We start from the raw sequence: 21,081 nt of genomic DNA, 5'->3' as shown, positions 1-21,081 counted from the left end.
GATTCATGAGCGAAACTACACTACTCACGACCTCGAGCTTGGAACCGTTGTCTTTGCGCTCAAATTGTGGAGACACTATCTTTATGGAACTAAAAGTACCATCTTCACCGACCACAAAAGCCACCAGCACATATTCGATCAGAACAACTGAACATGAGGCAGCGACGATGGATCAAGACACTGAATGACTATGATTGTGAACTTTGTTACCATCCTGGAAAGGCAAATGTTGTAGCCGGTGCCCTGAGCCGAAAGGAGAGGACGGTACCTCTTCGTGTCCGCGCCTTGAACATCACCATTCATTTAAATCTTAATAGCCAGATCCGAGTAGCCCAAGATGAGGCACTCAAAGAGGAGAATATTTCTCAAGAACACTTGAACATTCTCGTTTCACGATTCGAGGTTAAGGAGACTGGACTCCGATGCTTTGCCGGAAGGATTTGGGTACCTAGTTATGGAGATCTATGGGGCCTTATACTAGATGAAGCCCATAAGTCGAGATATTTGATTCATCTAGGAGCCGGTAAAATGTACCACGATCTCAAGGAACAGTATTGGTGGCCTAATCTTAAGAAGGATGTTGCAACTTACGTTGGTAAGTGTTTGACTTGCTCGAAAGTTAAGGCCGAACATCAAAGGCCATCTGGATTACTTCAACAACCAGAAATCCCGCAATGGAAGTGGGAAAGGATAACGATGGACTTCATCACAAAGCTACCGAAGACGATAGGCGGTTATGATACCATCTGGGTTATCGTTGACCAACTTACCAAATCTGCACACTTCTTAGCCATGAAGGAAACGGATACGATGGAGAGACTCGATCAACTATACATCAAAGAGGTTGTATCTCGTCATGGTGTGCCCTTATCGATTATCTCAGATCGCGATCCCCGTTTTGCTTCCAGATTTTGGAGTTCTTTGCAAGAATCCTTGGGAACTCGTCTCGACATTAGCACCTCGTATCACCCACAGACCGACGGTCAGAGCGAACGAACAATTTAGACTTTGGAGGACATGTTGCGTGCCTATGTTATTGACTTCGGAAAGGCTTGGGAGAGACATTTGCCACTAGTTTAATTCTCTTACAACAACAGTTATCATTCGAGTATTAATGTCGCACCTTTTGAAGTGTTGTATGGCCACAAATGCCGTTCTCCTATTTGTTGGGCCGAAGTAGGCGAAAAGCAAATCACCGAACCCGGGGTAGTCTATGAAACAACCGAGAAGATTGTCCAAATTCAAGCGAGATTTAAGGCGGCCCGTGATCGCCAAAAGAGTTATGCCGACCTTAAATGTAAAGACTTCGAATTCAACGTGGGTGACCGTGTAATGTTAAAGGTCGCACCTTGGAAAGGTGTGATCCGTTTGGAAAAGCGCGGAAAGTTAAACCCGCGATATATTGGTCCTTTTGAAATCTTGGAGCTTATTGGACCCGTTGCTTACCGTTTGGATCTTCCGACTCAGTTGAGTGCAGTTCACCCTACTTTTCACGTGTCGAATCTGAAGAAATGTCTTGCCGAACCAGAACTTGTCATCCCTCTCGATGAGCTTATGATTGACAACAAACTTCATTTCGTGGAGGAACCTGTCGAAGTTATGGACCGTGAGGTCAAGACTTTGAAACGCAACAAGATTCCAATTGTCCGAGTCCGATGGAATTCCAAACGTAGACCTGAGTTTACCTGGGAACGAGAGGATCAAATGAAGCAGAAGTATCCTAACCTTTTCCCGATTCCAACACCGACCTCAGGTTAAAATTTCGGGATGAAATTTCCATTAACAGGTGGGTAATGTAATGACCCGACTTTTTTGACTTGTTTTTGTTCCTTGTGGTTTTTTCGAAACTGCGTATTTGTGCGTACTGTGCTACTTTATACTCTGGAATCGTTATACACATGGCTTACTTTCATTTATGTGATAAAACGTGCCTTTGAGTACGTAGGTTACTTAACTTGATCACCGGATGCCTTTATGACCGTTAGTGTCACTTGACGTTACGAACAAACTGCGTACTGCATACACGTTTAACTTTTGTCGTAAATCGGAATATTATGACTATGAAATCTTAATTATTATTTCATAATAATAATTACTTGGGTTATTGGATGCTTAATTACGCGTAGTAATTTACTTATGCTTACTAGTTAGTCTTATTGGACTTTCTACCTTGTTGAGCCTTAGCCCACCCTACACTAGTTTGTGGACTAATTAATTAACCCAATTATTAATAGCTAGTGACCCATTAATATATAATACAAATGCCCATTTATTAGAGGGAACATGCCAGCATTTTTGTCAAGTATTATCCTTAATGTTGCATGGGATCCAAACATAAGCACCAACTTTAGACAACCATTAACCAAAAAGTAAAAGTGTATCCCCCTTGTCCCCCTCCCATTCCAACGGCCATTACCACCACCCTTACCCTCATTCACCTATAAATACAAGCCTTATTCCATCCATTTTACACTTGCTCTCATTTACATTTCACACACACTCACTCTCTTATCTCCTCTCTAGTCTTTCTCACTCTAAAACTTGTAAGTTTTTGAATTTATTCTTCTTCTTCTCTTATCATTTACGAATTCATCATCATCATTAAAGGGTCTAGCTTTTTAGTTTTGATCTTGATTACATCTTGTAGATTCAAACTTGGATTTGAATCCTTCAAGAACATGGAAGATTCAAGCTTTCTAGCTTTGAATCTTCACCTACTTTGTAGATCTATATCTTTTAACTTTAATCTTGTTATTTTGTTATAATGATTCAAACTTGTGTTTGTAATCTTCATGTAACTTAAAGATCCAAGCTTTATGCTTCAAGATCTTCAAGAACAACTAAGATGCAAGCTTTCTAGCTTGAATCTTCATATCTTTTGTTGGATCTAAGTTTCCTAACTTATGATCTCATTATTTTGTTATAAAGATCAAAACTTGTGTTTATGGTCTTTATGTAACTTAAAGATCTAAGCTTTATGCTTCAAGGTCTTCAAGAACACTAAAGGTTCAAGCTTTCTAGCTTTGTAACCTTATAACTAGTTTGAAAAGGATCCAAGCTCTCTAGCTTAGGGTTCCATCACTTTATTTGACATAGATTATGTTCATACTTTCTTGATTGATGTAAATTTTGTAGCTTTAGTTGTAAATGTAACTTGTAATTGTGTTAAGACTAAGGATATGATGTAACCTTGGTTCATCATCCATCTAAGACTCTTAAATGAGTTGTGTTCTTACTTATTCTTAACATATTGTGTGTTGATGGTAGAATCTTGGTCAAGGTGATGCTAACCCATCAACGAGTTGTACACTTGAAGCTACAAGCATCAAGGATGAAAACCGTGATGAGCATTAAGCACTAAGAACCCCACCGGAGCACCTTGCTTACTGTTTTCGGGATCTGATCAGACTCCTGGGCTACTGGAAAAGTTGATTTTCAGATAGCCTGGTTCGATTAGATGACCTTTCATTTAAGACTCGCCTCGATCCGAGTTACGGTTTGGGATTTATGGCCTTTTCAAAATCACTACACCCTTGTATCGTTGTGCTGAAATTTCTGACCTACTCGCACTTAAACTGTCCCCACGGTCAAACAAAGACATGTTTAGTTCTGGAAACTCGTCAGCAACTAGAGGACTCGCATACGGAGCCATGGTCACTGATTACGCGTCTTTTCGATTTACTTAGAGGCTGTAGCAGCTGATCAAAGTCAGCCTATTGTTTCGACCTCTATACTTGTTAAACTTACTTAACTTTTACGATGATGAATGATGATGATGATGATGATGACACTTAAACTTATTTTATGCACTATTAGAACTTATGAGGATAACATACTGACCTAGTAACCTTTGACTTAGGTTGACGACCTTTCGGACCGACTTACTACTTGCATACTTTCATTATCGATTTTACCGCTCTTATCACTGTGAGTTATAGCATCCCTTTTTACTCTAACTATTTTGGGACTGAGAATACATGCGCTTTTTACGTTTTACATACTAGGCACGAGTACTTAAACTTTATATATGTGTGGGTTATACAATGACATAAATTTTCCCCTTAGCTCGGTAACGTTTAGTCATTGGTCTTTGAACCGGTGAACGCGAATCTTAGATATGGATCCATAGGGTTTGACATCCCCACTTGGGCTAGTCGCGCTAGCATTTAACGGGTGTTTAATACTTCGTAATCATAACCACTCGCCAAGTGTACTTTTAGGGGGTTACAAACGTTAAGTTAGTTACCAAGTGCCCACGGTTAAACATATACTTTTCATACTATTTTGAAACGCTGTTTGAAGCACTGAAATCTCGTGGCCTACCTTACATTAAAGTTACATTTAAACTATAGCTCACCAACCTTTGTGTTGATGTTTTTAAGCATGTTTTTCTCAGGTGCTTAAGGTTTGCTTGCTTCCGCTGTAGTTGTCATGCTGATTAGACTTCCGCTGCCTTTGATAGAGATGTCACCGCATGAAACATTTATTTTGCTTTCAAACTATGTTACTTTTGAAACGATGTATTCGTAACGACCATTGGGTCACGTACTATTATTAATTGCTTCTATTCATAGAAGCATACTTTTGTTGTAAAACATTTGACGTTGGTTAAGACATCACCTTTTCTTATGAATGCAAACTTATTTTAAAACAACATATAGTGTTTGACCTTGTAATGATCCTGTTGTTGATGATCCGTACACGTTGATTTTGTACGGGGCGTCACACCATGCGATCGCATGGTCCTTGGTTCCAACTCACATGCACTCGTTTAATCCCGCCGACACTCCTTTTATATTATTTTATATATAATATAATTAATTTATATAATTATATAAATATTATATTATATTTACGTATATAGTTAACATGTAAAATTAGTTCCATTGTCTTGGACGTTGTCACACGACTAAAGTCTCGGTTCCGGTTTCTCGAACGCATTTTTGTACACTTTAGAAAACTAGCTCTTTATGTTACGCGACGTGTACCTATTATCAAAAATTAGACTTAATCATCTATAATCTATATTACCCAAAGTATAATCTCTTCATTTGAGTGGTGTGGTCATTTTCTTGTATAAATCAATGTCTCGTTGTTTAATAAAATACGTTTAATAGTATCGAAACGTTTTATATTTAAATTACTCATTAACGCATTTATAAAATATATATATATATACATATATATTCTTATTTAAAAATATAATGTTGTACATCTTATATATAATTGAAATATCTATTAATAATATAACATTTAGTTTTTCAAAACTAATTATATTTCAAAGTTCATTTTAAAATCGTTTAAGTAATAAAAAATATTATGTCGTATCACGTTTACGTTCTTTAGACAATATATATATATATATATATATATATATATATATATATATATATATATATATATATATATATATATATATATATATATATATATATTTATATCTATAATACAAAGCTTTAATTAAGTCCTTTAAAACTTATGAACAAATTATCTTATAAAACGTTTTAATAATGAAGTTCTTTTTAAACCAAAAAAAAATTTATTTTTGTACGTTTGAAACAATATTGCATAAATATGAAAACTTTGTTTTCCAAAACTAAATATATTTAAGAATCATTTTACTAAAAAAGTTATAATAGTAGAAGTTGTTATATCATAAAATATTTTAGAAAAGTAAGATTAAATATACTCTTAATAGCTTTTAAGTTTTTAAATTAACGTTTGTTGGTGAAACGTGATATAAAGTCCAAAGGTTAGATAAACGTATGAAATCATCTTTAATGTAAAATGTCGATATCCAACGTCTAAGTTATTTGAATTCCACGTTCCAACATTAAGATGAAAGTTAAAATAGTTATCTTATTAAAATCACGAGGAAAATGTTGTAAAGCATGAATTGGAAATCAAATAGGAATTTTCACTAACTCTTGTCTAGTTCCCGTTAATTGATACTTTTGTTCTTACTTGTAATTCACTTTACCAATTATTCCAAATACCGTTAAAAAGAAAGGGTTTCCTAAATCAAAGTGGACCTCTCTAGCAAGACCCGTAATCATATCAGAAAGTAACTTGATAAATCAATCATTTGATATTATCTTCTAATTCCATCAATAAACATATTAAGACAAATACGTTCATGTAAAGTTTATACGTTTAATACTTTGTTAACGTTTACCAATTAATATAACTATATATTATATTACATATCTATACACATAATGGTTCGTGAATCGTCTATGACGACCCGAAAATTTCCGACCAAATTTAAACTTAATCTTTATATGGTTTCGGCACGATAAGCAAAGTCTGTAATGTCGAGTCTTAAAAATTTTGAACTATTTACATGAAATCATTTGACCTTTAACTATTTTCGACGATTCACGAACATCGGTGTGTAAGTAAATATGTATATATATATATATATATGTATATATATATATATGTATACATATATATATATATATATATATATATATATATATATATATATATATATATATATATACATACATAAAGTAATATTGTAATATATATATATAATGAATAAATATTAAAGATTCAGTAAATTATATAATTGGTAGATATTATAAATGGTAATACATTAAACTTAATTACAAGTATAAATTTAATTGTTATATTAATATTATTATCATTACTAATATAATTATTAAGTAGTATTATTGGTAATATTATTAAATAGATTGTTATTATTGTTATTAGTATATATATAGTGTAATGTATAAAAGAATTAAATATTCAATATATGTTATTGTATATATAATTATTAAATGTTACATAATTAATTTTAAAGGTAGTTACAAGTTAAAATAATTGTTATAGTAATATTATTATTATTTTCAATATTTATAACAAAATTAGTATTATTAATGTAACACATAAATATGAAACTTGCTATATATAAATGGTTATATTATTATTATTATTAACAATATTATTATCATTAAAAAATATAAATATTATTAAAATTAGTATAGTATTATGATCATTATCATTAATTATTATCAGTTTTTTATCATTTTTATTATTATTATCATTATTATGATAGTTATTAGAAAATAGTATAATCTATTATTATTATCATTAATAAATGTAATTATTATCATTCTCTTTAACATTATACATTATTATTAATATAATTATTATTATTATTATTATTATTTATATAATTATTGATATTAATTATAAAAAGCATAAACCTGAGAAATCGTACGAATTTGTTACCAGCAGCTATCCAACTGTATGAAATTGGTACTTCTATCTCCAATCTTGATACATATCGAATTCCAGCACAGTTACAAAACAAAATTCGTTAGCAATCTGAATCAACCTTTATAGTTTTATAATTTTTATTATTTGTCGAATTGAGAAAATTGAACACCCACGATTTTATATATATAATCGATCAATTCAGATAGAATTGAATCATTCCACTTCCTTTTCACTATCATTATCCATTACTAACTACAATTAATTCAAATTTTTGAATTTAAACCAAAAAATAACCTGAAACTGTCGAAGGCCCTGTTCTTGTTCAATTTTTTAAAAAACCTTGATTTCGAAAAACATTTTAAAATCCTTAAATGCAGTTATGTTATAATTTAATTACTAAAACTATCTGCAAAGTTTTAATCTCCAATTTTTACTATCAGGATCGAATTTTGAAGTCAAAGATTATATTACAAAAGTCAAACGTCGTGTTCTTGGCAAAAATTCGAGTTCAATTCAAAGTTTTGGATCCAATTAAGGTTACAGAAAGTTTATAGGTTTGATTTGAAACCATTTTCATGTAGAAATTTTTGTCTAAATAGTCTCAAATTAAAAATTGATGATTGAGTTCAAAAACGTGTTCATCATTCTGTAACAGCGTTTTATTTTATTTTTATTCTGTTTAATTTAATTTAATAAATCACTAAATGTTCTGTACTATTTTCAAATCCTAAATTAAAGTACTTATTAGATAGTAACGTTTTTTGAACACTGGTTGAATTTATTGCGAAAGAAGAAGAAGATGAACACAAGAGTATACGGGTTTTAAATATTTGAATTGGTGATAAAGCAGAAAGAAAGAATTAGAGGCATGGTTAAGGGTATATGTGAGTGAGCGAGAGGTTGCAGGTTCGCGCTCGGTTCGTGACATATTTTTTTTAGGAAAAGCTTTTAGGGGTATACACTCTCACTTCTATTTCCATTATTATTATTCTTAATATTATTAATATTGTTATTATTATTATTGTTATTATTGATTAATGTTATTATTACTAATTATTATTAGTATTATAATTATTATTATTACCATGAATATAGGTAATATAACCATATTTATTATTATTAACATTATTAATGTATTTATTATTATAAGTTTTGTCATTTAAGTATTAGCTATCATTATTATCACTATTACTATATTTATTAACGACTAATATAAGTATTATTATGATTAGGATCATTATTATTATTGTTATTATGCAAATAATACAAACTGTTATTTCTACTGTTAATATTAGTATTAGTATCATTATTAGACTTATTATTATTATTATTATTATTATTATTATTATTATTAACAAAAGTATTATTATTAAGATTATCATTTGTAATAAGATTGTTATAATTATTACTATTAAGTATTAGGAATTATTATCAAAATTTTTATTTTCATTATCATTATTATAAGATTTATTATTAAAACTATCATTAATATTATTATTAATAAAAGCATTAATATTATTATCATTATTATTAATGCTAGTATTAACATTATCATTATTTTAATCACTACTAATATTATTTTAGTATTAATATAATTACTATTTTAACAAACAAATAAAATATATACATATAAAATATTTGATACATATAACATAACAAAAGTTATATTTTATATAGTAATAATGAATTATATAAATTAATAAAATAAAAATTATATTACTAATAATAATATATATATTTGTTCGATTACAAGTATATGTTTTAATATATATACGAATGATATAGATTCGTGAATCTGAGGCCAACCTTGCATTGTTCAATGTCGTCATATGTATTTTTACTATAAAATACAGTATTGTGAGTTTCATTACTCCCTTTTTAAATGCTTTTGCAATATATATTTTTGGGACTGAGAATACATGCGCTTTTATAAATGTTTTACGAAATAGACACAAGTAATCGAAAGTACATTCTATGGTTGGATTATCTAATCGAATATGCCCCTTTTTAGTCTGGTAATATAAGAATTAGGGAACAGACACCCAAATTGACGCGAATCCTAAAGATAGATCTATTAGGACCAACAAGCCCCATCTAAAGTACCAGATGCTTTAGTACTTCGAATTTATCATGTCCGAAGTTGTCCCGGAATGATGTCGAATTTATCATGTTCGAAGTTGTCCCGGAATGATGGCGAATTTATCATGTCCGAAGTTGTCCCGGAATAATGGGGATATTCTATATGCATCTTGTTAAGGTCGATTACCAGGTGTTCAATCCATATGAATGATTTTTGTCTCTATGTATGGGACGTATATTTATGAGAAATGGAAATGATCGATTATGATAAACTAATGAACTCAGCAACCTTTTGGTTGACAATTTAAAGCATGTTTATTCTCAGGTATTAAGGAAATCTTCCGCTGTGCATTTGATCATTTTAAAGATATTACTTGGAGTCATTCATGGCATATTTCAAAAGACATTGCATTCAAGTCGTTGAGTTCAATAGAGATTATTATTAAGTAAATGACAGATTAGGTCATTTATAGGTTGAATATTATGAAATGGGATGCATACCTGTCAATTTTCGATGTAATGAAAGTTTGTCTTTTAAAAACGAATGCAATGATTGTAAAATGTATCATATAGAGGTCGAATACCTCGCAATGTAACCTTATGTTATTGTATTCGTCCTTATGGATTTGGACGGGTCGTCTCATGTTGTATCAGAGCGGTGGTCTTAGCGAACCAGGTCTTGCATTAGTGTGACTAACTGATAGTTGTTAAGATGCATTAGTGAGTCTGGACTTCGATCGTGTCTGCATGTCAAAAGTTTTTCTTATCATTTAGTGTCAAAAATTATTTGCTTATCATTCTTAAAGTCTAGACACATCTTACGGCATTGATTTCATGATTAGTGTATAGACAAAATTCATATCTTAGCATATCTGCTAATACATATCTTAGCGTATCTGTTACTGTAAACTTTTCCTGACATATTCCGTAAATTCCTCCGTAATCTACGAAATCTTTTGTTCTATATATATAGATATTCTATTAATTAGAATATCATCCAATATCCGAAAATCGTTTCATACCGAAAAACCCTTTACTCAATCGTACGAAATGGAACTCGCCACTAGTTCAAGTTCTTCGGAATCCGACAGCTATTCCGGCATGGATGTTCACCTAAGCTCCGGAAGTAGTGTGACCAGAATGGATCAACCAATTAGCCATCATTTATTCTGGATGAATTGGAGATGGGTTCGTAGACTACTTAATCAATGGAGACGAGAAGAAGGCAATCCTTTCCACCAACCAACTTCACCTCTTGGCGATGAACCTGAAGCACTTACCAACCTATCCGAAACACCATTTTCAGTCTCATTTCCAGAGTAGCTCGACACGATTATATTCTATCCACAATTCTAAACCTTATTCATCCACTCGTTCCGACCGACAATCATCCCGGAATATCGGAAGAAGTCAACGATCTTCGCGCCCGAGTTGTAGCCTTGGAAAATATGGTGCAAAACATACCAGCTTCAGCAACATCACCGGCACCAACACAACATTCAGTAACAGCACCCGTACCATCAACAACACACACCTCAACATCTCATTCTATACCTCAATTATAATCATCATACTACGTATCGTTCTACATCAATTATCTTCGTTCGACATGGCAATTATGTAATCTCTAATGTTTTAGAGATTATATATCCTTGTTATAACAGTAAATCAAATGAGTCTAATATCATATTGACTCATTAAATCCATGATTACATCTAAAGAAAATATATATGTATATATATTTTCATAAAGATTGTAATTAAAAATTCTTTCGTACAAACTGTTAATGGTGAAAATATTTTAACGGGTAGGTAATACCCGAGGAATATTTAAATTTCATATTAATAAGTACACTGTACATTCTTTCAAATCTAATTCAACAGTCATTTACTATCCTATTTACAACCACCGATATACGTATCCGTTCACCGCAAAATAACCATTTTCATTCAATTTCATATTTGGATTTTGATCTATCAGAATCCAACAAGTGGCATAATGAAGAAAACAATGGACAAAATAAAATTTGTTAGAAACAAACGAATTAACTATGACAAATTCTATTAAGAATCCACGCTAACAAAATCCTAGCTAACTGTTCCTAGCTAACTGTTAATTCCTTATTACATTTATTTATCGCAATTTTAATTCTCGCAATTTTATTTATTGTCATTTAATTTCTGTTATTTATTTTACGCACTTTAAATATCGGGATACGTATACAAGGTTTTGACATATCATATCGACGCATCTATATATATTATTTGGACTAACCATAGACACTCTATATGCAGTAATGCTCGAGTTAGCTATACAGAGTTGAGGTTGATTCTAAAATAATATATATACTTTGAGTTGTGATCGAGTCTGAGACATGTATACAATGGGTCACGATACGTATTAATTAATTCGAATATTATATATTAAACTACATATGAATTATTGAATTACTAACTGTGGACTCTTAACAGTGGACTACTAACATTGGACAATTAAAATAGATTAAAATATTGATTATAACATATGAAACTAAGCATTTTTTTTTCAAGTTTGCCACTTGATTTCATCTTAAACCTCATTTGTATCTTGACGATTACAATCTGCGTTCAAAACCTTTTATGATTCTTGAAAACACCTCAATCGAGAGGATGAACCAACCGCACTTCATCTACAGAAGAAAAGATTTATGCATATAGTTATGCACCTGAAAACACTCGAAACCTGAGTAAACTTTTATCCCGTATCTGTGCTAGCTCATTTGGCATTGTTATTACCGAGAATAACCTTGCAATTCTTTTTCAAATTAGCCAATTTTGTCACATCTCCAGCAAAATCAATTTCGACTTTTCATTCGGATTAACCTTATTATAAACTCGATATATACGTTGCCCTTTCGCCAATTGTTACCAGGGAACTATTTATATCTCGCCATATTAACAGTAAACTTACCAGCAACTTCATTACTCCTTGACTTAAATCTCTCAGAAAAATCACTATATTTATTCATTGAAACCCCATCATGTACTCATTTACATCATGTAACAATAATCGCCATACCAACTACCGGGAATCATCAACTATCAGTCTCGAATCTCGCAGCATTTTCACTTCAACAGTCATATATATAACATGTAACTTCTGGAAATTTTGATCATCAATTCTGAAATTCTGAAAAGCACCCAGGCTACGAATCAATATTCTAAATGTTGAAAAAGCTGAATGAAGCAGCAGAAACTGTAGACAACCGTAAACGACCTTAACCATCGGAAGTTTGATGATAAAGAATAGTATGTTGGCAAAGCTCAAAAAAGTTGGAACTGGAAAAATAGATTGAGTAAACTATGAAGAGGCTGTGGACAAATCACAAAGACTAAACCTGCCTTCAAAGAATCCAAATGATTCAGTATCTGCTGAAGTCATTAACGAATACCTTGCTCCTGATTCTAAACCTTTACAGAAAATCTTCATCATCGTCCATCAATATTAGAAATTCTAAGATATCATCGTATCTTCATTTATAAATATCCTCGATATTTCTGAAGATATTTTCATAACTATTCATATCTAAAATTATTTATCTCTTTGCGATATCTATGTTACATCATAAAAGAAACTATTTTAGTTTCTAAATTCTGAAACCTTCGAGTTTAAAAATATGAATGTTTTTGAAGTGGTGCTGGAAACTGAAGCATGAGTTAGTATAATATAATGACACTTGATCAACGTGATTATATTACAGTAAGTCATGCTGAATTTCTAATGACACATGATGATTCACAGACCATAACGTCATCATGTGCCATTTTACATGACTCTTACATTCTACCTAATCTCCAAACATACTAAGATCATATCTTCTTGATAAATATATTTTTCCAGGATATTCTGGTAATTTGACAAATCAAGATCATGCCATTACAATTTCCTTCTTAGAACATAAATTGTGTTCATTCCGAACTTCATATCTACAAATTTCGGACCATTATTCGCTTGACTTAAAGTTGGGAATAGAAGACAAAAGTATGAAACTCCGAAATATAAGGAAGAATATAAAGCCCGATAACAACACATAAATTACAAACCATGTATATCAATGTTTATCGCAACATAAAGACACGGGAGAATTAAAAACATTATAACCCCAAGGGCATAGTAGAAGTAAACAGATTCCTCTGGTGGAAGTTGAAAAAGGAGAATGATTGTTGCGATAGTAAGGATAAGGACAAGGATAAGAACTAGATTAAGCATTTTCACAATCTTTTGAATTTAGAAATTGAGTATAGGAATGGTAAAAGTAATGGAACGAAAGAAGTTAATTTGTAGTGAAATATCTGATAAATAAATCAAGGCAGATCTCCGCATTTAATTAGATCCTAATTTCCTGATTTACCGAAGGATCAAATCTTAAATAGATTCGAAGATTATCTTTAAATCCCATGAATTCCGGAAATCAACCCTGTCTACGTCAATAGATATGACGAAACTTTACTTTACTCATTTCACCCTTTTACGATAACTTCACTCACACTCTTCGAGTAATCCAATTGTTTTATCCATATTACTCAATGGTAATAAAACTCTATTTCCAGCTCGTATGTGTCATGAAAACATACTTATTGTCAGTCATGACCATCCTAATCAAATTTCGGGATGAAATTTCTTTAACGAGTAGGTACTGTGACGACCCGGAAATTTTCGACCAAATTTAAACTTAATCTTTATATGGTTTCGACACGATAAGTAATGTCTGTAATGTCGAGTCTTAAAAATTTTGAACTATTTACATGAAATCATTTGACCTTTAACTATTTTCGATGATTCACGAACATCGGTGTGTAAGTAAATATGTATATATATATATATATATATATATATATATATATATATATATATATATATATATATATATATATATATATATATATATGAATTCTATACATAAAGTAATATATATATATATATATCTATATATATATATATATATATATATATATATATATATATATATATATATATATATATATATATATATATATATATAATTAATAAATATTAAAGATTCAGTAAATTATATAATTGGTAGATATTATAAATGGTAATACATTAAACTTAATTACAAGTTTAAATTTAATTGTTATATTAATATTATTATCATTACTAATATAATTATTAAGTAGTATTATTAGTAATATTATTAAATAGAATGTTATTATTGTTATTAGTATATATATAGTGTAATGTATAAAAAATTAAATATTCAATATATGTTATTGTATATATAATTATTAAATGCTACATAATTAATTTTAAAGGTAGTTACAAGTTAAAATAATTGTTATAGTAATATTATTATTATTTTCAATATTAATAACAAAATTAGTATTATTAAGGTAACACATAAATATGAAACTTGCTATATATAAATGGTTATATTATTATTATTATTATTATTATTATTATTATTATTAAAAATATTATTATCATTAAAAAATATAAATATTATTAAAATTAGTATAGTATTATGATCATTATCATTAATTATTATCATTTTTTTTATCATTTTTTTATCATTATCATTATTATGATAGTTATTAGAAAATAATATAATCTATTATTATTATAATTAATAAATGTAATTCTTATCATTCTCTTTAACATTATACATTATTTTTATTATTAATATTATTATTATTATTATTATTATTATTATTATTATTATTATTATTATTATTATTATTATTATTATTATTTATATAATTATTGATATTAATTATATAAAGCATAAACCTGAGGAATCGTACGAATTTGTTATCAGCAGCTATCCAACTGTATTAAATTGGTACTTCTATCTCTAATATTGATACATATCGAATTCCAGCATCGTTACAAAACAAAATTCGTTAGCAATCTGAATCAACCTTTATAGTTTTATTATTTTTGTTATTTGTCGGATTGAGAAAATTGAACACCTATGATTTTATATATATAATCGATCAATTCAGTTAGAATTGAATCATTCCACTTCCTTTTCACTATCATTATCCATTACTAACTACAATTAATTCAAATCCTAAATTAAAGTACTTATTATCTAGTAACGTGGTTTGAACACTGGTTGAATTTATTACGAAAGAAGAAGAAGATGAACACAAGAGTATACGGGTTTTAAATATTTGAATTGGTGATAAAGCAGAAAGACAGAATTAGAGGCATGGTTAAGGGTATATGTGAGTGAGCGAGAGGTCACCGGTTCGAGCCCGGTTCGTGACATATTTTTTTAGGAAAAGCTTTTAGGGGTATACACTCTTACTTCTATTTCCATTATTATTATTATTATTATTATTATTATTATTATTATTATTATTATTATTATTATTATTATTATTATTATTATTATTATTATTATTATTATTATTATTATTATTATTATTATTATTATTATTATTATTATTATTATTATTATTATTAATGTTATTATTCTTAATATTAATAATATTGTTATTATTATTATTGTTATTATTGATTAATGTTATTATTACTAATTATTATTAGTATTATAATTATTATTATTATTATTACCATGATTATAGGTAATATAACCATATTTATTATTATTAACATTATTAATGTATTTATTATTATAAGTTTTGTCATTTAAGTATTAGCTATCATTATTATCACTATTACTATATTTATTAACGACTAATATAAGTATTATTACGGTTAGGATCATTATTATTATTATTATTATTATTATAAAAATAATACAAATTGTTATTTCTACTGTTAATATTAGTATTAGTATCATTATTAGACTTATTATTATTATTATTATTATTATTATTATTATTATTATTATTATTATTATTATTATTATTATTATTATTATTATTAACAAAAGTATTATTATTAAGATTATCATTTGTAATAAGATTGTTATAATTATTATTATTAAGTATTAGGAATTATTATCAAAAATTTTATTTTCATTATCATTATTATAAGATTTATTATTAAAACTATCATTAATATTATTATTAATAAAATCATTAATATTATTATCATTATTATTAACGCTAGTATTAACATTATCATTATTTTAATCACTACTAATTATTTTAGTATTAATATAATTACTATTTTAACAAACAAATAAAATATATACATATAAAATATTTGATACATATAACATAACAAAAGTTATATTTTATATAGTAATAATGAATCATATAAATTAATAAAATAAAAATTATATTACTAATAATAATATATATATATTTGTTCGATTACAAGTATATGTTTTAATATATATATATATATACGAATGATATAGGTTCGTGAATTTGAGGCTAACCTTGCATTGTTCAATGTCGTCATATGTATTTTTACAACAAAATACAGTATTGTGAGTTTCATTACTCCCTTTTTAAATGCTTTTGCAATATATATTTTTGGGACTGAGAATGCATGCGCTTTTATAAATGTTTTACGAAATAGACACAAGTAATCGAAACTACATTCTATGGTTGGATTATCGAATCGAATATGCCCCTTTTTAGTCTGGTAATCTATGAATTAGGGAACAGACACCTTAATTGACGCGAATCCTAAAGATAGATCTATTGGGCCCAACAAGCCCCATCCAAAGTACCGGATGCTTTAGTACCTCGAATTTATCATGTCCGCAGTTGTCCTGGAATGATGGCGAATTTATCATGTCCGAAGTTGTCCCGGAATGATGGCGAATTTATCATGTCCGAAGTTGTCCCAGAATGATGGCGAATTTATCATGTCCGAAGTTGTCCCGGAATGATGGGGATATTCTATATGCATCTTGTTAAGGTCGATTACCAGGTGTTCAATCCATATGAATGATTTTTGTTTCTATGTATGGGACGTATATTTATGAGAAATGGAAATAAAATCTTGTGGTCTATTTAAATTATAGAAATGATCGATTATGATAAACTAATGAACTCACCAACCTTTTGGTTGACACTTTAAAGTATGTTTATTCTCAAGTATTAAGGAAATCTTCCGCTGTGCATTTGCTCATTTTAAAGATATTACTTGGAGTTATTCAGGGTTATTTCAAAAGACGTTGCATTCAAGTCATTGAGTTCAATAGAGATTATTATTAAGTAAATGACAGATTAGGTCATTTATAGGTTAAATATTATGAAATGGTATGCATACCTGTCAACTTTCGATGTAATGAAAGTTTGTCTTTTAAAAACGAATGCAATGATTGTAAAATGTATCATATAGAGGTCGAATACCTTGCAATGTAACCATATGTTATTGTATTCATCCTTATGGATTTGGACGGGTCGTCTCATCGTCGAGCATAGTCAATGGGTAATTGAATACATAAACTTAGTTCAAAGTTTTTGAGTTTTCAACATTACAAACTTTGCTTATCGTGTCGGAATAATATAAAGATAAAGTTTAAATTTGGTCTGAAATTTCCGGGTTGTCACAATAATTATTAGTATTATCATTAGTATTATTATAATTATTATATTATTAGTGTTATTATCATTAAAACTAATATTAGTATCATCTAATTTTTATGATTACTATTACTATCATTATTATGAATGCGATATAAAAGATGACTAAAAGCTATTAAATAAATCGATTAGGAAATAATGAGTATAAGTATCATGATGAAATTAAAATATTGTAAGATATTGATTTAGATAAAAATATCATTTTCATTATTTTTATCATTATTATTATTATTAAAAGTATCATTAATATTAAAACTATCATTTTTATTAAAATCATTATTTTAATAAAAATATCATTGTTATTATAAAATATCATTATTATTATCATCTTAGTATTATTATTATTATAAATTATCATTTTGAATAAAATTATTATTTTTATATAAAATATTGTTATTACAGTTAATATTAAAAAGTATCGTTATTATTAAAATCATCATGATTAGAATTATTATTTTAAATAAATATTGTTATTATTATTATTAGTAGAATAATAATAATTATTATTATTATTACAAAATAATACAACTTTTACTCATATTATTTTATCAAATAAATATGTGATACAAAGATATTTTTACCACACGAAATATAATTACATTAACAATTCATACCACTATATTTTTATGATATTAAGTGAACTTTATAAATTTTATTATTTAAGATATATAAAAGTATATTTTAATAATATATAACTTTTAATATAAATTTTATTTATTAATAAATGACTTGTGTTATTTACTTTAATAAAATTTGATAAATATATTTAAATATATAAAACGACTATATTTAAGTTATATAATAAACATGTATAGATTTTGGAAGTCATTATGGGTCAAGTTGACTTTTGCATATCGATCTCGAGCATTAGGATTGTGATACACTACGACTTGACTTAAATTGTTAGACAGATATTGACCAACATATAAATATATATACTTAATATAGGTTCATGAATTCGAGGCCAACCCTGCACTTGTTCAGTGCCGTCATTTGCATTATTGCTACAAAATACAGTATTGTGAGTTTCATTTGCTCCCTTTTTAAATGCTTTTGTAATATATATTTTTGGGACTGAGAATACATACGCTGCTTTTATAAAAGTTTTACGAAATAGACACAAGTAATCGAAACTACATTCTATGGTTGGATTATCAAATTGAATATGCCCCTTTTTAGCTTGGTAGCCTAAGAATTAGGGAATAGACACCTTAATTGACGCGAATCCTAAAGGTAGATCTACGGGCACTAACACCCCCCATACTGGAAAATGGTATGCTTTAGTACTTCGAGTTTATATTATACAGACGAGTCTCTATTTGGGGATATTCTATATGCATCTTGTTAATGTCAGTTATCAGGTGTTCAATCCATATGAATGATTTTTATGCAGATGCATGATGTTTATGAGAAATGGAAATGAAAATCTCGTGGTCTATTAAATTAATGAAAATGATTGTTTATGATAAACTAATGAACTCACCAACCTTTTGGTTGACACTTGAAAGCATGTTTATTCTCAGGTTTGAAAAAAATCTTCCGCTGTGCATTTGTTCATTTTAAAGATATTACTTGGAGTCATTCATGGCATATTTCAAAAGACGTTGCATTCGAGTCGTTGAGTTCAACAAGATTATTATTATTAAGTCATTTATAGTTGGATATTTTATGAAATGGTATGCATGCCTGTCAATGTAACGACCCAAACCTCGTTATACCAAAATATGACCCCCAAAAAAAATATTTTCTGTTTCAACACATCTGGATGGCGTCCAGCTCTGAAGGGTGTCCAAGCATATTGGATGGCGTCCAAATGAACTGAAAGTTCCTGCTCCCCGGGTCCAACTTACATGAGCGGAAATCTCGCTTCCCGACACTTTTAAACGAAATCCTTTTCACAACATGTTAACATAATTAAAACTAAGAGGTTTCCACAATAAAACCAAGTTTTACAACATCGGGCCCACAACGGCCGTTTTACGAGTTTCGTTCAAAAATACAAGTTCGACCATAAGAGTTTAAATTCCAAACGACACCTAGAGCATGGTGTTTGGGGTTAAACTACCCACATCTTGGCCAAACTTCAAAAGCTAAATATTCCAAATGCGTCCCCTATCAAAACGAAGCGGGAGGCCACTAATCAAACCGAACACCCTTACCCTTGGCCACGCCGGAACCTAAAAAGAGTAAACAACGAGAGGGTAATCAAAGCTTAGTGAGTGCAATAGTTATACACATACATTTATAACCTACTTGCCTGCAAACACTTATACCAAATCCGCATACATACTAGCAATATAATTAGCATACCTTCATAACGTATAACGCTAAATCCTCGATAACATAAGCTAGTATAACAATAGCATATAACACAAACATTACAATATGCTACAACACGATACACAAACATCGATGTTCACAACATCCACTAGTATCCAAATCCCAAGGCTAGGCCAACGAATGGTATCGTCAACATCGAACTTAAACCCTCATCGAATGTCACTACAATAGTGGTATGGCTTCGTCAACATCGAACTTTAAATCCATACATGAGGTATCGTCAACATCGAACTTAAACCCTCATCAAAACGAACAAACAATATACTCTAGGATATGGTATCGTCAACATTGAACTTTAACCCATACCCCAGAAGCAATTAAATCATATACATACATATATAATTATTCCACTCACCTTAACGCCTTTGGTGAGTATATATATATATATATATATATATATATATATATATATATATATATATATATATATATATATATATATATATATATATATATATATATATATAAGTAGTAATCAAGCACGCAACCTTCAACGCAACGTACCTAGTACATTATGTATATAATTAATATACATTTTGTTGGACTAAACACCAACAATACACTCTTGTGCATTTAATGACTTAAATGCATTAGTTAACCAATTTATACCAAAACCACCCATTTAAGGTCAAGACCCATCATAAATCACTAAAAGCTAGTGATTAATGTCTAACAACACCGACTAACACAAACTTAGGACATTTCACTCTCATCTTGCCCAACTAGGTCAACAATTACCCATTTAATCATTTTAAAGTCAACACGCCCATTTCGGGTCATCTACTAACCCAAATAACACACTTTCTCATAATATCAAGGTGTGCTAGTAATTTACTAACCAATTAAGGCTCATAAGTTCAAATTTACCATTTCAAACCCTTGGTTAGTCATCACTGAGTCTTTGTGACCCAAACTCACC

The sequence above is a fragment of the Rutidosis leptorrhynchoides genome, chromosome 9, assembly GCF_046630445.1.
Source record: "Rutidosis leptorrhynchoides isolate AG116_Rl617_1_P2 chromosome 9, CSIRO_AGI_Rlap_v1, whole genome shotgun sequence".
In the NCBI taxonomy this organism is placed as follows: Eukaryota; Viridiplantae; Streptophyta; class Magnoliopsida; order Asterales; family Asteraceae; genus Rutidosis; species Rutidosis leptorrhynchoides.
This window is presented reverse-complemented; position numbering follows the sequence as displayed.